Source organism: Diabrotica virgifera, chromosome 7 (genome assembly GCF_917563875.1).
Source record: "Diabrotica virgifera virgifera chromosome 7, PGI_DIABVI_V3a".
NCBI classification, from domain to species: domain Eukaryota; kingdom Metazoa; phylum Arthropoda; class Insecta; order Coleoptera; family Chrysomelidae; genus Diabrotica; species Diabrotica virgifera.
In genome coordinates this window covers 112,658,947-112,676,339 of record NC_065449.1, presented here as the reverse complement: position 1 = coordinate 112,676,339, position 17,393 = coordinate 112,658,947, and the positions used below count along the sequence as shown (strand labels likewise).

The 17,393-nt window shown below is 32.5% G+C and overlaps 1 protein-coding gene across 1 annotated transcript in view; it reads left to right on the top strand.

The window, feature by feature from the left end:
- Positions 1–17,393, top strand: part of LOC114324569 (protein bric-a-brac 1-like) — a 544,677-nt gene that overhangs the window by 460,923 nt on the left and 66,361 nt on the right. The window contains exon 2 of the mRNA XM_028272432.2: positions 2,113–2,170. The gene's annotated coding sequence lies outside the window, so the exon portion shown is untranslated. The remainder of the gene's footprint in view (positions 1–2,112; positions 2,171–17,393) is intronic.

The window sequence follows — 17,393 nt, the reverse complement described above, 5'->3', positions numbered from 1 at the left end:
TAGACGGCCGCCTAATACGTGCTGGCGCTCATTCTTTTTACTTAAAAATAACAGCTTAGTAATAAAATTATGACAAAAATTTCTTCGGGATCTTGTAGGGGGTGCTTTTTGATTTAGTCACTTTCTGACTTTCATAATAATAACTTTTAACAAATTTATTAAGCCTAGAAGGTCGCCATTTTTAGTTTTTTTCAATTTTAAATTGTTTATAACTCGAAAACGATCAAGAGAAAAATTACAAGAGACCTTTTTTGTCCAGAATTGTCCAAAAAACTTTACACAAAAATTTGTACGGGCCAAAAATATTGACTTTTCCTATTTGATTAAAAAAAAATTGTTAAAAAAAATTTGGCCCAATTTCACGTGGGCGACTTCTTGAACCTTATTCTGGGATGTCTCACGAATGTGATTATGCAAAAAAATCTCATGGGAATATTTTTTCTAACGAACCCGCCGTTTTCGCCTTGTCTAGTATCCGATGATTGTTTCACACTTTTTATAAATTCGGTTATGTACGACTTTTAATAAGTCTTTTACTACATGACTGCAAGATTTATCAAAAGGAACTCTTGCGATGTTGTGGTTTTTTGACTTTTTCAATAAAGGGATGAAAAGGTAGTTCAGACTCGAGGTATTTTCTGCTATAGGTATCACTTATTGTTTGGCCATGTCAACAAGTTCAAATAGTTTTATCCGTTTGAATCTTCTACTAATATTTCCCACGTAAAAATGGCTGGACGCTTCCGTGCTGGTGTGGTTTTGAAGTCTCATCTGATGAGAGTTGGCGAATTTAGCGATTATGTTTGTGACCATATTGATGTTTAGGTCATGATGAACACTGTTTCGCACGTACAAAGGCTAATTTACTATACACTTTACAACTGGATAAGAATTTGAAAACGTTGGACTACGTGGATGTTAGATTTGCTGGTATATTTCTATAACTCAACACCATAATTCCACGCTAGACGCAGTACTTCCTTATACGGAATAAGCTTGATTAAATTTGATATTGAGTTAATCACGTTTCTTCTCAATTATCTCAATATGTTTTTTTCAATGCTGGGCATACTTGATAGTCGTGTCGTCAGTGAAAGTAAAGTGTTGTATAAAGGATGTAAGACTGGCCCCAAAACACTTCCTTGTAGTACCCCAGCTCTAATTTACTTCAGTTCTGAGCTCAAATGTCTGCTTGGAGTCAAGAAAGACGGCAGAACACATATCCTTATTTTCTATAGATTCACTTTGTCAATAGTCGAGTGATTACTTCTAAAACCAAATTGATGAGATAATATTTTTCTGTGGTCAATGATAGATTTGAGGCATTTCAAGATCAATTTCTCAAACATCTTGGGCATCATCGGTAAAGTGAAATGGGTCGATATGACTTAACTCTGCTCAAAGTCTTACCAGATTTTGGAACCAGTATGCCTTTTGCTGTTTTCCTTTTTCCATACATCTGGTGTATAATAAATCTCTCCTGTTATTAGGGCAAATTGTGGTACTTTTTGCGAATGGGTATTGTTTTTAATATCCACATCAACTTAGTGGGAGAAAAGCAAAAACGTAAAAGACAAATAAGGGTTACTAAATTGCTATAAGAATATTAATGGCAGAAAAGAAGAAAAACCGACGGGATGTAAGATCGAGGAGACAATTATTTTTACAACTAAGTACTTACTATAACACGCTTTGTAAATTTCAAGGGTTTATCATCCTAGATTGTACACATTAGTATTTGGGAGGTATTTGATGTCAGTTTCATTACAAAATACAGTTCAAATATTTTTTAAATGTGAATCAATATAGATAAATATGGTACAATACAGATATTTTGTTATAATTTTGATCTGTTTATGTTTAACTTTATGTGAGTAATATTCGTCTTCACAAATAAAATTCAAGTAAAATCTTAGTTAGGCTTAATCAGCACAAACAGAAGAATTTGCACATTAGTCATTGAATGTTAGAGAATGTTACTAACCTTACATTAACATATTGCCATCTGCTAAAAAAGTTTAATTATTAAAATACATGTTCACGTTAAATCGCACAATACTTTGCAGAAAACACCTCATATTTTGTATACTTATTTTTATTTTTTTGTTTCAGGCAAAGTTATTAGAATCATCGCACGCTTGGCTTGGTGCTTCCACTTCTTCTATCGCCGGTAAGTTTCACTACAACAGGTTTAAATCCTGTTACTGGTTCAGAGGGTTAACATAACGATAAATTTGGAACACAAATTTGTTCAAATAGGGTAAACAGTAGAACTGTGATAAACATTTTCTTATTGTACGCGTATTGTACAATTTCTTGCGCATTTTTTAAATATACATAACTATAGTTAGTTTAATTTAACTACTCATTTAACTATAATTAGTTTTAAGCACTCCCGAATCATAATTTACAATGTATATTCATTGTAAATCCCAAATCACGATTTCCAAAGTTTACACATTGTTAATTATGATTCGGGAGTGCTCCAAGTAGCATTTAACGTGTCTTGGTTCGTTTATTTCTACTGCATCTTGATTGTAAATTTAGTATAGTGAAAAAATCTTAACATGAACCCTCCATCTGTCACAGGGTCGCAGCTAATGTAATTGCCAATTTGAAATTGAATCATTGAATTCTTTCATATATTAAAAAGGAATAAGACACACATTTTATATTCTTCTTCTTTTGGTGCCTATTCGGTTCGAATATCTGGAATCGAATCTCTGGAATCTAAAATCGAATATCTACAAAATCCATTCTGGCTATAATTATTTTATTAACTATTGTTTTAAATAGATTAGTTGTTGTTGCGGAGAACCATTTCCTCAGGTTCTTTAACCATGATATTCTTCTTTTCCCTAATACCTCGCTTTCCGAATACTTTGCCTTGAAGGAGTACTATGCCTTGAAGCATATATTAAAACCAGAAAATCAGATTATCCAGATTATCTAAACGGGAATAATACATAAAAGGTTGTCATGAAATCTTCAAATAAAACAATAAAATATATGTACTGTGATCCCATAGGGGCAGGGCACGCCTTCATCTGCCATCGGGTTACTGGTAAATTGGAAAAACCAAATGAACAAAAGAAATATGGATTAGAATGGAAGTAGAATGCCCAATTACAAAAAAGTTGGAAAACAGAGCCCTGCAGTGGTACGGGCATGTACAAAGAATGGTAGAGCAGAGATAGCCGATAAGAATATTGGATTGGGACCTGCCGCGCCGGGAAGAATACGAAGAGGAAGACCTGCTACAAGTTGGAAAACGTACATAGAAACTGCTATCATTGGATAGAGACCTCAGAGAAGATGACTGGGAGAATAAAGTGCTGCGGAGGACGACACTGACGAAGTCATAATGGAAAAAAGTCGAAGAACAAGAACAAGAAAAAAACCAAATGAGCTCAATATATTAGTCACACTTTTATTGTGGAGTGATTCAGTAAATCTAAACAAAGAACTGAAGAGTAATTAAAATGCCGAGAAATACGCAGTACACCATATACACATAGGTGTAGGTCATATACACATATTTTTACATATTCTCCGTTACTGAAGGTTGGCTATAACTACAGCAAATTGCTCTCTATATTGACCTGTTCTTAGTATTGAATGTGTGTCCATGCCTGTCCAGTCTCTTACGTTCTTCAACCATGAGCATTTCCTTCATCCTGGACCTCTTCTTCCTTCCACTTTCCCTTCCAATGTATTTGCTGTCAATGTAATCATGAAGAAATGGCTATTATGCCGGTGGACGTATTTTATAAAGTTATTTTATTGAAGTGTTTGATCTTTTGTCACTACTGAGGAGATTGATGGACTGAACATTAAACAGCTTATAATCATACCGACTATTACTAATATTATAAAGATAGATACAGAATGGTAATTAAAAAAAAACAAAAAGTTGAATAGTAATCTCGAAAATAAACAAATAAGTTTCTGTTCGACACAACTATAGCCAGACTCATGAAGTATGTTGATTTGTAGGTTAAAAACTATTACATACTTGTCTAGGTTAAAAATAAATAATTACCGGAAGTAATCAAATAAGAGAACAACATTTAGCCGTTTTAACAATTTATGTTTGAAAATAAAAATTACAATGAAATGTACAAACAAAGACTAAAACTTTAAATAATATGAAAAACCATTATTAAACACAAATTAAATTATAGGTTTGTACCGATATTTTCCCACCTCTACAAGTTTCATCTCTTTTTATTTCATAACGGATTATATTTTTCCCATCTTTTGCCTTATTTTGCCGTAGTTGCCATAGTTATTAGCGAGCTCATCACTTAACTGTACACTATTTCAATTCTAATATAAAATTGTATTTTAAAACATATTCAATAAATAGCGGTTTATTTTTGCCTCTCATCTTGACAACGTCATCAATTAAACTGGTTGTATATACCAATTATTAATATATTGATAATTCAACAGGTGCAAAAGAGTTGTTAATGTTTTGTGATATTTTAATTTATTTAATGGTATTTAGACACAAAAATCCATAAAATCTCACAGCATATTGTGATATAAAACAAAAATTATATTAAATAAAATAAACTTTATAGTTTTTAGTGGATATGTGGCAAAAACTATTACCCTAGCAGTAATAGGGTAATATGGTGGTTTTTGGGTGAGATTCTGTAATCTCTGTCGATAAAATTTGGTATTTAACAATTTGTAGACAATAAATGATAATGATAATTCTTCTTTGAGACACTTCTTAACTTTGACACCTAGTCTTTTGACCCTTTGTGCCAAATATTGTCATTTCATCCATTCAATCGACCGGGTTCTTAAAACAAAATACTTTCTTTTGGGGAGTTTGGCAATTTTTCGTGGGCCAATACTTGTTTTTCCGGTTATGTCACCCGCCTCATGTCACTAAGCATTTCACTTTCATAAGGGACATGGATGGCCGTGTCTTAATCCATGTTCTGTGTCATGGTTTATTTAAATTGCTCATTTGGCATTGTTTAGTCACTAAGAAAGGCACATAACGTAAACAGTTCTGATCGACACCTATAAGAGTTATTTGTCGACCAGGTAAGCAGTATGCACAGCGCAACATAAGAGAGACGATATTGTTTAATGGAGGCTCTGATTTTTTGGGGTGGAATGTCCTTGAGAGTAACTACGGATTTGGTGTCTACGTGGAGTCTTTCAATAGCAAGAGGTACATTGCACAGATTTTTTTCTTTGAACACTCTGTTCCTCTCGCACTATATATAGGAAATACTTTCAACTTAGTGGTATGATAAGACATGACCTCCTCACGTATTGCATGTCGTCAGTTAAAATGCATATTAAAGACTAGTAATTTTACCCGTCGCCATGCCACGGGAAATCCAATCAATTGCCATCTACAGTCACCACCCAGTTTTTAAAAAAATTTAGAATCAACAAACTTTCAAAATAATTTACATTTTTAAAATACTTAATAAAAGTCTTGCATGTAAACAAATATAAAGTTACATAATGCTTTAAATTATTTTTCTTAATAAAGTAACCAATATTTTTGTCAATTATGCGAAAGATTTAATTATTTAAGTACCCACTGATGAAGTAGTCAATACAAAAGCAATATATTTCTACCAACATTTTTAACGTTAGTTATTAATAATTCCTTGCGTCAAGCTGTATACAGTATGGTGCAAATGAAAGGAATAAATTCGGTATTTCGTAAACCGGCGACTTTACGGAAAAATCACGAAACAGGTCGATTTTTATTTTTAAATTATGATATTTGGCATATATATCACACAAGTGACGTCATCTATCTGGGCGTGATGACGTAATCGATGACTTTTTTAAATGAGAATAGGGGACATATGCTAGCTTATTTGAAAGGTTATTCAGTTTTCTATTCAGTAATATAAACATTAACATCGTTATTTATATAAAAATGTGTCCAAAAACAATTTTTTTATATTAAATTAATTGGCAAAAAAGAAAAATGTATGTAATTTATTTGATTCAAAATGCATTTACTACTTTCAGAAAACAGGAAAAAAATGTTTATTAGAAAAATTAACATTGCTTTTCGCCTAAATTAATTGTTCAAACTTCCAAAAAGCAGGTGCCTAGCGAGTGGTGGCTTGAACATTGAATTTAAGCGAAAAGCAATGTTTATTTTTCAAATAAACATTTCTCTCTGTTTTCTGATAACTGTAAAAAGTATTTTGTATTAAATAAATTACATACATTCTTCTTTTTTTGTCAATTAATTTAATTTAAAAAATTGTTTTTGGACACCCTGTATAAATAATTATGTTAATGTTTACATTACTGAATAGAGAATTGAATAAAATTTCAAATGAGCTAGCACACGACCCCTATTTTCATTTAAAAAAATTATCGATTACGTCATCACGTCCAGATAGACGGGCGACAGACAAATAGACAGATAGATGACATCACGTCACGCGTGTGATATATATGCTAAAATATCATAATGTAAAAATAAAAATCGACCTATTTCGGGATTTTTCCTTAATGTCGCCGGTTTACGAAATAACGAATTTATTCCTTTCATTTACACTTTACACCATACTCTATGAACAACAATATTTATGTTTCATTAATAATTTAACATAATTCAATAAACTCCTAACTCCTAAATTCCTTTATTTAATTTTAAAAATATTATTTTAATATAATTTGTTTAAAATATAAAAAATAATAAATATCCGGGATATAAAAAAATGACGTTTATTACACGTCATTCAATGTTTACATATCGACTTGTCATCTTAGGATTTTATAAGATTAGATTATTTATTTTTTTATTAAAGATATCAGAGAAATTAAAAAAGTAAAATGTTCACAAAATATGGGACTGCAACATAATTTCGATGTAGACCCACCTTCGTACCTTTTCCTCCCTACAGGGTGTCTCAAACTTTTGTTTAAGTTTAAAAACACATGTTAAACTATCAAACTGTCTATATTCTTTGTTTCTAAAGATATCAGAGACATTCAAAAAACAAAATGTTACAGGGTAACATAACAGGGTAGCACAAATGTTACAGGGACACCCGTAGAGGGTGTCTCAAACTTAATATAAGAAAAATATTTCTTTTCTTCCACCCGGTATAAGTACAAAAAAGAAGTTTGAGTAAACCTTTGCCCAACTGTGTAAATACCAAAGAAAAATCTAAAATAATAAAAAATAGCAGAATCCGTTAATCTATTCACGAAAAAATCAACTATGAAAATCAGCATAATTTTCTATATCCCTAACTTATGCCTCGCAGTATATCTAGTTTTTCCACATTTTTTAACATTGGTTATTAATTTCCATCTTATCACATACGGAAAACGTGTTGACTTAATTCGTTACCCCCTCCAAATAATAAAACATGCGACAATCCTAATTAGTTTAATTATGGTGGATTACGCAAACTCTTCAAATAAAAATTTATTTGAAAACAAAATATTGCATGCCTACAATAAACCACGTAATTTGTTAAAGTAAATAAAGGATGAGGCTCGTTTTGTTTTCATATTTAATGAGCAAATATAAAATTTTTATTATATGTTAATAATTTAAATAATAGTATGGCAGCTATGTGTCTAATGTTAAAGTTTACCGTTTTTGATTTTTCTTTTTTGAAGACGACATCTGCGAAAATTATAAAGCAATGTGTTTGTCATCGGTATGTTTTAAAATATACACGAAAATAGTAGAGAAGAGGCTACGATAAGAGGTATAAAAATAACTGGGAGAAGAACAAGCAAGAACTGGGAATAGAATGAAGTATTGACTCGGGGCGAAAGCTCATTCTGGCATTCATAGATCTAAGAGCAGCGTTCGACTCTATAGAATAGAAAAAGAAAAATTCAATTGGGAAAGAGGTATCAAACAAGGAGACAGTCTCAGCCCGCTATATTCATAATAGTCATGAACGAGTTGATTAGATATACTGAAAATAATAGTCCTTAAATTAGATTTCGTGACCAAAATGCAAAAACTTATAAACATATGGACAGAGGAAATAAAGAAACTAAAAATGGAAATTAATATTGAGAAAAGTAAAATAATTGTCATCGGCGGAAAGGAACAAAATGAAATAAATTCATTGGAACTCAACTTGGAAGTGTAATTACCAATGATGGAAAAATATACCTCGAGGTAACAAACAGAACAAAAAAATCGAACAAATTGTATTACGCACTAGCGCCAGTTCTGAGAAAAAAGAATTGTCTAAATAAACGAAAATGAAAATATATTGTATTTCATTTTACCTATGAGTGCCGTCCCAATCCCACTCTCTCGTCTACTACTTAGATATTCGGTAATTTCGATAGTATTTCGGTATTTCTTTGGATTTTTCTTCTTGCTATGTACAATTGTTTTCAGATCTTCTCCGCTTTCTGCATTTAAGATTATATCGTCTGCGTATCTTAGATTGTTCATAGTTACACCAGTTTAGCTTTTTGAAAATCTTTTTTCATCGAGATACATCAATAATCATGAAACAAGCACACACGAAAAAGAGTAAAATCAAAGAAGCAGCCCAATGTATAGCAAACCCATCGGCAGAATGTAGCGGGCTTTGATTGTCAGCAACAAGAAGAAGTCAACGACAAGAATATACCAACGATATCGGATAAAAAAAATTTAAAACCCATCGTCTACAATCATACACAATACATATGCAACACACACTACACAAACACTATACAGGAACACAGACACACACATAAAGCATAAAGCACATACAATTCATGCACAAACACAAATAATAATCAGTTGATGTTCCATAGGGCAAAAAAATCCAACCTCATATCTTTTCAGACAAAGCATGGCTGTTGCCCACAATTGTGACTTAATCCCATATAAACATAATATTTAACTTATATGTGCTTGCGTCATAAAAAAATTAGTGTCTGGTTATTACCAAAATGACCACTTTTCTCCCGGACTATTATAATTACCAAATAGGTACATAGATTAACTAAATAAATAACGGCACCTTATAATATATCATTCTAATAAGAATATTGTAATAATAAGATTATAAATAATAATAATATATTATTATGTTTACAATGCAATAGATACTGCGGAGTACAAAGAACAAAAATATTCCATGTGATCATAAAGTATTTAATTTAATAATTATTAATAATGGGCCACTTTAGAATTCGTATTATATTGTATTTTATTAACTAGTCATGTACTGTGGTCATTATTTTAAAAACTTGTACTTTGTGCAATTCATTGTACCTATTTTGCTAATCTTTATGAGGATTTTTGCATAATGTTTGATAATCACAACTTAAAATATCCAAACCTTTAGACTTTTACTAAAAGTCTAATAGGTTTTTTTAATTTTATGATTAATTTAATTTTATAATCCTAATTGCACCGCGCACCGTTCTGATGAAATATATGTTAACTATAAGATACAACATCCATACGAGAATTAGGAGGCAATAAGAAATAAAACACATGTAACAATAATCTAGACGCTTTTGAAGAGAAGTGGAGCATGCTAATATGGTAACTAAACGTGTCGCGTAGGTAAAGGAAGTAATAAACTCGACACACAAAAAATGATACGTCGATTGACTATCTAAATAAACTCTATACAGAGTTACACTACAAATCACAGAACCAGAAACATCAGAAGTACCCGCAAATATTTTATATTAATAAATATATGCAGCTGGTTCAAAAATCGTTCAAAAAGGCTGAAGAATAGAAGGCTGCAGATAAAGATGAAACAGCAAATAAGATACCAGGAAAATTTTTCTGAAAATCAAACACACCATAACTGCTCGGCAGCTGCTGCTATGGAGCAAAGATCGTTCTCGCCTTTGCCGATGACTTAGATATAGTAACAAAATCTACATTAGAAAAGAAGAATATTTTCTAGAGCTTTGATGAAGTTAACATAGTAATATCCCAAACGACAATATTTGGCTACAATAAGATGGTGGTCTACCTTAATATACACTTGTGGTGCGACAATAACGTATGTCCTAAAACTTTTGGCGCAAAATTCATTGACTTTAGTGTTAACAAAAACAAAAAAATATCAAATTGCCTTTGGAAATAAAAATCTGTTTACTTCGTCCACTGTCAGTTAGAGCTTTATGTAGTATGCAGTTTTCTCTAAGATGTCGTATAAATTAGAAATAAGAAAAAGTATCTTAAGTTGGTTGGGCGGGTACCCAAGGCTGAAATCTGTGGAATACTTCAGAATGAACACATTTTACGCAGAACTATTTATAAAACAATAATGGAGTGCGAGCAAGGAATACCATGTCTGAATCTACCAAAAAGTAGAAGACCACTTGCATTTACTGTACAGATGCCAGACAGTTTGCTAAGAAGAGCAAAAAACAGGTTGAAATGTCAACTAGGAGATTGGCTCCTCAGTAAAGATCTTTTAAAAGTACGACATCGTTCAAATTAAGGAAAAATGGTCTTAAATATAGAAAGAGGCGGAAGTGCCCGAAATACTCTCAAGCGAAACTCCTTTGTATACCAAGAAGCTGTCGTCAACTGAGGCAAGTAGGTACACTTTGCCAATGAAAAAAATATTTAATAAAAATGTATACAATTTTTATTCAGTTGCAATGCGAAGGCAAAACAATCTTATTTTTCACTTAGAACAGGGAGCGCAGTCCAGCACTCTGAATCGACGATTTTCGACTCTTATTGGAGTCATCATCGGAGAGGCGTAGGCCTGCTGCTCTCTGCTCGAAGGGACCAAACCATGAAAGTTTATCCCCGCATTGCAACTGACGTGTATGGAGTAGGTGACTAGCGTCATCTGGCAACTGAAAGGTAAAGGAAAAAATTATTATTTTAGATGACGAAAAGTATTTCACTTTTCACACACAAACGATAATCCTCCAAACTTACCGCAGGCTCTCCCAATAGAAGATTTTTATAATGGAGGCTGGGAAGCCCAAGATGAAGAACAATTAAGACTTTTAGAATTAATTTACGAAAAACTGAGAGAAATTGATCTGAATTCCGCCCAACATTCGAAGAAATTTGCGTCTATTAGTAGAGCAGAATGGGCCTCTTCATATAATTCGATAATATAGTTTAGTTAAGTACTGATTTATAATTTATGATAAATAAATAAATTTCTTCATTAGAAAAAGATCCGATAAATATTTTTGTCCCAAAGCTTTTATTTCATACGTTACCTAATTAATGGTTTTCCTAGAAGATACGATTGGAAGACGTGGTTTTATAGAATCGCCCCTGCGATCATCCGACAATATATATTTCAGTCCTTTAGGCTAGGTATATATTTCCTACGGGGTCACTTAAAAAACATCGTTTATAAAACAAAACCTGCCAATATTTAGGAATTCTAAATTAAGAATGTATTAAAGAGGATTGCCACAGAAATAAGAATAGAAATATGACAGGGTCACAGAAAAAATAATATTTTGCAAATTTTTAAAAATCGCAAGGCTTGTTGTACTGAAGTACACGGACACAATTTTGAGAATCTGCTGTAACCGCCTTTACTGTTTTTCTAAAATTCCTAATTTTTCTGCTATACTCCTTCTCAGAGACATCTTTCAGTGCGTCACAAGTGACAAAAAAGAGATAGGCCCGTGATACATACACATTTATAATATTTATTCCAGTTGTTGATAGATGTTACTATAATCGGAAAAAAAATATTTAGGTATTTACCCATTATTTACCTATTACATATCTATACGACTGTAATTATTTAAAGTTCTTCTCAGTCTTTTAGTCTGTCATTAATGATGTAATATATGATTTTAAGAATTTAGAGAATCATAGCATGTTGTCAGAATCGTAATCGTAATTTGGTATAAAAACAAATCGATTGTGTTTATTTTATTTATAAAAAGGAACGTTGTTTGATTTGTATAGTCTTATAAATTGTACAGATTATAGTCGTATAGATACATAGATACGTATAGAAACATAAATCATTTTTTGTTCGATTATAGAATAAATGACTTTAATCACGAACGTACCTTTTTTCTGTCACTTCCAACTTAATGCGTTAGAAAGAAATAGAAAAACTGTGACGCACTGAAAGACGCCTCTGAGAAGGAGCATATTTTTAAATATTCTTATATCCAACTTTAACATGATTAGGACAAATCTTCAATAATCGCATTATTGAACAAAATCCTATGGGACCAAAGTATCTCCAAAGAAAATAAACGTAACATCTATAACAGCATTGTTAAGAGCATTATAACATACAGCAGCGAAGTTTGGCCACTTAAAGAAAAATCCGAAAATATGCTCAGAACAACTGAAATGGACTTCTGGAGAAGATCTGCTGGTATATCAAGAATACAAAAAATCAGAAATACAAGAATATTGGAGATAATGGATGTAAAGCATACAATAATGGACGATATAAAAACAAAGCAACTAAGATGGTTTGGCCACGTACAACGTATGGAAGAAGACAGATTACCCAAGCAAGTGCTACGATGGGCACCAAAAGGACGGCGGAAGAGAGGAAGACCTAGGAAAAGCTGGATAGAAGGAATCCATAGGGAAATCGGAGAAAGAGGCTTGAACGAAGACATGTGCTACGATCGAGAGCAATGGCGATTGGGAATCGGAAGACGTCGTAGAACGTTATAAACCGATTATATATATATAGGACAAATCTTTTACTGCACCAGTTTCGTTCAACTTTTTACTAATTTATTGACAGTATTATTGAAAATTATTCATATTAAACGAGTTTATTCATCTAAATCTTATTATTTTAACTTCGGCGAAGATAATGTAGATGTAGGTAGCTATAATTCCGAAATTATGGCATTTAGGTATACAGAAAACTACATGAAAAATAATCAGTATTCCTTAACACTAGAAAGTCGGGCTTAGCATACCTACCCAGAAAGCCGGAAGGGACCATTTTGTCCCCACGTTCTTTAATCAATTAAAACTCAGTTTAAATAAATTAAATCTACTCTAGACGGTAGAATCTAATTTTATTTTTTACTTTTATTGTTTAACACATTCGCTGCCCATCAAAAACATTCGGAACACCATACAATTTGCAGTTTTTGATATTTGCCACACATTGCTTTGTTACAACCGTGGCAATGATTGTAAGTATGATTTCCTTTACAAAATATTTTCAACTGATATTTTTTTCGTTTTTGGATAGTAACAGTGATAGTTGTTGGTAGATCTGGTGTTGCTAGACGTAGTTCCAGATTTCGGGAGACAAGGTATGGGGCCCATAATTCTTCACACAGCCGAAGAATAAACTTACGAAAACTGAGTCTAGTTCCAGTTATTTCTTTATAAATAATCCATGCATTTATTGCTTCCAAGTCAAGAGTATTATAAAACACGTACATAGGCCATCGTCTTGAAGTTATTTTTGTAGTATAAAGACGCGTCATTTGGTCCTCTACACCAACAATTGCATCTTTGTGTTCACTTGTGTTCGCCAACAATTGTATCTTTATTACGTAGATGATCAGTACCAGTATAAGGGTAACCATTTACAATAAACATACATAAATATAATTTTACCCATTCGACAGGAATTGGAAAGAAAGGATCGTCGAATTTCCCAGAAAACGATAATAACTTACACGGGGCCAATTTAGCCCCTTTAGACTTCTATAGTAGATTTGTTAAAAAACCATTAAATAAATTTAGTTTTAAATAAGGCTTTGTATCAAAATATTAAAAGTCATAAAATATGAAAATATTATTGCCTCAAATAAAAAAACTACAATAACTTTAAATCGCAACAGGGGCCAAATTGGCCCCTCCGACTTTCTAGTGTTAAGAACTTACAGGGTGATCCATTTGAAACAAGAAAGTTCATTAGATATCCAGAAGAACGGAAGATCCGACAACAATGTAAATATCACCATATTGGTCGCATCACAAGACCCTTACCTACACGGCTGCACATGGATTCGCTCCCGGGTTCAGGTAGGAAGACCTAACCCTTCGGTCATAACTTAACTTTCGGGTATGAGTTTCGGAGCCAACTCGTGTACAATAAAAATGGTTTTATAGGGGTTGGGAGCGAATCCATGTGCGCCGACCTACACACCAAAATCTGTAAAAATTGTGCAACCCGTTTCCGAAAACATTTAGGAATTCCATACTTAAAACTCACTCTGTAGATATAAATTACCTATTTTTATAGTTGGTAATTAAATTAAAAGTATTGTTATTGTAATAATAAATCTAATTAATAAAAAGAGGCCCGCATCGTATCGGGGAACCCATTTTATTCGATTATCTTCGTGCTAGCCCATCGATCTCTATTGTTATAAAATACTATTACTTTTAATTATTATTTGATCTGCGGGAGGTCAATATAGAAATCTACATAGGTGGCGTTACTGTTAAGATCTTACACATGGCCTTCAGCAACAGAACCGGATTGGAACTTCTCTATTATTTACATACTATTGTACGATAAGTAAGGTATACTTGATATCAATTTTGAAATGATATATCGATTTTTAGTTGTTAATAACACTACATACTTGCTACTTTCGAATAACCATTTTATATTAAAATTTTGAATGGGTTACAAGTGTGAGTCGCTACTTAGTAAGTAATGAAATAACAGACGTTATCACAATCATTTATTTACATGGGACGACCGGTTTCGCTGTCTACAAGTCGCACAGCATCTTCAGGTTCCCGGTAAAAGTAAATTACATGCTACAAAGTACAAAAACCAGTTAATTTTATATTAATATATTTTGTGAACAACTGTGGCTTAGTAGTTCATATTTTTTTAAGTTATTTGTTTAAATATCCTTCTTTAGTGTCACGACACTGTTCTTGTACTTCGACATTACACAATTAAGTAATATCTCTTGATAACTTTTTCCTACTAGAATAATTTACTGACTGTTCTGCCTGATATAGACAGTTTTATCATCTCGAAGATGATATCCAAGAGACGTCTCCATATTTTATTGTAATATAGTATTTGGTCATGGGTAACATTGCATAAGATTTTTCTGTTTTTCTTCTTGACTTTATATAAATAGTTATTGTACCTACAGCATTTGTCAATGTGTGATTGATGTTCTATCTGTTCAACGTTGTCAACAATTTTGTTTTGGGAATGTTTTCATATTTCTGAACGTCTACAAAAGTGACATGAGCTTGTAGACTTGTAGATGTCTAGATTCTTGGCTGATCTTTTTTGCATTATTGGTGAGACAAAATATCTTGTCGGTGCACGATCTGCCTGTATGGAATCCGCTTTGTTCTTCATCCTCGTAAAGTTTATAATCTTCTTCGACCATATTCCTTAAAATTAGTCCATACAGTATGTATATATTGAGTCAGAAACACGAGTCTGCGGTTGCATTCCATCTGCATTCGATTTTGTTTTTTGATTTTTTTCCCTTGTTGTGAGATATGTCATAACACCACTTTATACAGAGAGGGTCTGTAATTTGGAATAAATTCAATATCTCAAATACTAATTATTTTTTTAAAAAATGCTCAGACCCGTCGATTAGTATTTCAAATTGTCCTTTTTGAAATACAATAATAATGTATACAGGGTGTCCCAATTTAGAGATATGATGTCATCGTTGATTTTCTTAAATGGCAACACTGTCATTTTGATAACTATTTTGATAGGGTGTGTAAAGTTATACACAACTGCAAAATATCAAATTTTTATTCTCTACCATTTACAAGATTATAGAAAATAACAAAGTTATGTCTGTAACTTGGAATAAATTCAGTAATTAAAATACTAATTGTTTTTTTTGAAAAATGCTCAGACCCGTCGCTTAGTATTTCAAATTGTCATTTTTGACATACAATAATAATGTATACAGGGCGTCCCAATTTAGAGATATGACGTCATCGTCGATTTTCTTAAATGGCAACACTGTCATTTTGATAGCTATTTTGATAGGCTGTGTAAAGTTATACATAACTGCAAAATTTCAAATTTTTATTCCCCACTATTTACAAGATAATAAAAAATAAGACAGTTATGAAAAACAAGTTATCAAATAATAATTGAATTTAATTATTTCAATTAAGCAAATACTCATAATGTTTGCCTCAATTATTGTCAAACGGTCAATGGGCAACGTTATGAGCAATTGCTTATTTGTAATAATTAAATTCAATTATTTGGTTATTTGTTTTTCATAACTTTGTTATTTTTTATTATCTTGTAAATGGTAGGGAATAAAAATTTGAAATTTTGCAGTTGTGTATAACTATACACACCCTATCAAAATAGCTATCAAAATGACAGTGTTGCATTTAAGAAAATCAACGATGGCGTCATATCTCTAAATTGGGACACCCTGTATAAATTATTATTGTATGTCAAAAATGACAATTTGAAATACTAATCAACGGGTCTGAGCATTTTTCAAAAAAAAAACAATTAGTATTATAATAATTGAATTTATTCCAAATTACAGACATAACTTTGTTAATTTCTATTATCTTGTAAATGGTAGAGAATAAAAATTTGATACTTTGCAGTTGTGTATAACTTTACACACCCTATCAAAATAGCTATCAAAATGACAGTGTTGCCATTTAAGAAAATCAACGATGACGTCATATCTCTAAATTGGGACACCCTGTATACATTATTATTGTATGTCAAAAAGGACAATTTGAAATACTAATCGACGTGTCTGAGCATTTTTCAAAAAAATCATTAGTATTTGAGATATTGAATTTATTCCAAATTACAGACTCTCTCTGTATATTTGTACTAAAAAAACGAAAATTTTGGAAAAGTGGCGATTTATTTCTGAACGTAGTCTCCTTTTTGCTCGCTACACTTGCTTGACCCAGCGATGCTCCACCTTCTTTAACCCGTCTGAAGAATACCTTTTCTCGAGGTCTGCAAAGTAGTCTGCCGTGGCGGTGATGAACTCCTTATTCGACTTAAATTTCTGCCCGGCGAGTGACTTTTTTAAGTTTGGAAACAAAAAGAAGTCGTATAGGCCCAAATCTGGAGAATACGTTGGATGGAACAGCAGTTTGTAGCCCAATTCGACCAATTTGGCTCTGGCGATGGCGGAGGTGTGAGCCGGAGCGTTGTCATGGTGGAAGAGTATTATTTCTTCCCCAATTGGGGCTGTTTTTTCTGAAATTTGGCGTCGAATCGGGTCAATAATGCGGCATAGTAGAGCCCTATGATCTTTTTGTTCTTTTCCAGAAAGTGGATATAGATCACACCTTGTGAATCCCAGAAAATGGTGGCCATCACCTTTCCAACCAATTGGACAGTCTTCGTCATCCTCGTAGAACGTTCGCGGGATGACGTCCGCTGTATCGACTGTTCCTTGGCCATCGGTGTATACCAGTAAACCATGTTCCGTCGACGGTTACGAAACAACGTAGACTCATTTGG